The sequence below is a fragment of the Aplysia californica genome, unplaced genomic scaffold, assembly GCF_000002075.1.
Source record: "Aplysia californica isolate F4 #8 unplaced genomic scaffold, AplCal3.0 scaffold00082, whole genome shotgun sequence".
NCBI classification, from domain to species: domain Eukaryota; kingdom Metazoa; phylum Mollusca; class Gastropoda; order Aplysiida; family Aplysiidae; genus Aplysia; species Aplysia californica.
In genome coordinates, this window is record NW_004797352.1 from 977,212 (window position 1) to 979,888 (window position 2,677).

The window sequence follows — 2,677 nt, forward strand, 5'->3', positions numbered from 1 at the left end:
GACGGTAGTCACAAACTGGTGAGGGTACCAATTTTGACTGCTTGTTGACTAATAACTGTATTTCTCTTCAACTGTTCGTTGATTATTGTTGTTAGATATCTCATTCAACAGCACTTAAAAATTAACACCAGTCACATAAATATGAATTTATGAGTCCACCAGCTTTTGAAATTGGCACCCTCACAATTTCCAGTTGGGACAACTGCCGTTTTCCCCCCGGTGCTCTTCAAATATTTTTCACACTGCTCTGAAACAAATGTTCTTTGAACCATGGTTAAGCCGAGTGGGCACTTTCTTTGTGGAAAAGTGCTTAATAAGGGAAATGTATTATTATTAATATGGTCTATTATACAGCCGAGTAATAAACACAAAAAGTCAGTGTTAAAGATGAAAACCATAACTCTACAGGGAGACCAAAAATGGAGGCGGCAAACATTGGCTCTTCGGTTTCGATCATCATTAATATTTTATACTACAACAAAGCATTACATTGGTATGGGCGTGGGGACATTGCGGAAGGGAAATCAATAAGGGTGCCCAGAATGTTCACATACGAAAGTAATCCATCTCGACTTATGAAACAAGCATTTTCGTTCCTTTCTTCTTTTCTTACAACTAGAAACGGAGATAATTATCTGACTACAGTAATCATACACTGATAAAATGAAGCATTTAGAAACAAGTAATCCTGGGATGACAGAAAAGCTTTTACCCTTGATTTTACCCAAGTTCCGCACCCCCCGTTTGAATTCTGCTATATTATCTAGTAAAACAACATAGTACACCATGTTTTCATGATATCACACGGGTATCTTAGGAGAATTAAAAACAAAAGCACATATCTAGCTAAACCACGTGTGTAATAACCGTACCCGCTTAGCATAATATTTACAAATACATGGAGTCACACATCCATACACATACAGACGTGTGCACACACACTCTCTTTCTCTCTCTCTCTCTCTCTCTCTCTCTCTCTCTCTCACACACACACACACACACACACACACACACACACACACACACACCACACCACACACACACACACACACATCCATCAATCCATCCCCCCCCGGACACACACACACACACAAAGTTAGAGAATACAACTACTACAATCACGAGGCCCACCCCTGGAAGCCCTTCCTGTAACAAAACTATTTAACTTTAAGCCCACAAATACACACACACTGCGCGGAAACTGCACGCACGTGCGTGAGATCTCTAGAGACGGCCTCTCACAGTTAGCGCAGACTTGTTGACCCCGACCCAGAGAAGGATATCATGTGGTCCTGAGCACGGGTCGAAGACAAAAAATACCCCAACCAAAACAAACGACAACCAAAAACAAAAGACAGCCAAAACAAAAGCCCACCAATTCGCACTCCAGAAACAGAATCCCCAAACAAGCACAAAAAATAACATAAAAACGAAAAACAAAACTAAAAAAAAAAGATAGAAAGAAAATACGAAGGTCAACACTGAGGGGCAGAGCCATATGGTCATTACAACAATAGAAAAAGAGATATCGGGGTCAATAACGAAGCACAACACACGTTAATGTAACGCGAGGCATTATGAAACAGCGGGGGAAAACCCCAAACTCCCGGCCCCATCTCCATACCTTCAGCCAAAATTTAAGGTTTCTGTCTACCACGTCTTCATTTTACTGTTCTCCAAGTGTATGGTTTTAGGCTAATCTTCATTTGACCCACTTCTACAGTATTCAATTCTCTCTCTCTCTCTCTCTCTCTCTCTCTCTCTCTCTCTCTCTCTCTCTCTCTCTCTCTCTCTCTCTCAAGTCAAAGTAAACAAATTAAATCATACCGTGGCACACAAGCTAGTAAAGGGAGGCGCAGTTCGTCTCTCGCAGCGTTCGATACAACATTTCACTTGATATGTTCTCGTGAAAACGACTTTAGTTTAAAAAACGAGTATCTCCTTAGACCCGCAGCAAGACACACCCCCTCCCCCAAACCACCTTTCAATTTTTTTTTAAAGATACAGATAAACATGTAGATAACTAAGTATCTACCCCGAAGTCAAAACACAAAGACCAGCCTGACTATTGAATGAGTGCTCTATCAGGTTTCTTCTTCGCATCGCTCCAAGGACGAGTATCTCACGTGCACAGGGACGCTCGTGCTTGTGGGTCGTATGACGGTGACGTTGGGCAAATTACGGTGGTCTCCGGGGAATCGAGATTACAACGTTGTTTACGTTCGCATCCAAACAGGATTGTTAAATGTCAGCGTGGCGCGATGCAGACAACGTGAGCTCAAGAATGAATTATGCTGTCGTTAAAAAAGAGCAATTACTGACAGAGATCGTGCATAATTTATCTAATAATAATGTGCCTTCGTCTTTGTCTCGTACCATCTATATCGAGACATTCATCTTTTAAAAAACGCAAATAATATACGGTGAGAGAGAAGCGTCATGGCTGGAAGGAAGCCTACTTTCAGTGTTGACTTTGACACATAACGATACTGTACACTCATGATGTTGTGGACTTTCTACTGCTTTATCAAGTAGTTTTTTCTTTGCATGATAATCTTTTGCCTTTGTTGTGAAAAATACAATATATATTTCTGCTGCCTGACATATGTGTGTGTGTGTGTGTGTGTGTGTGTGGGTGGGTGGAAGGTGGGTGTGTGTGTGTGAGTGTGTGTGTGTG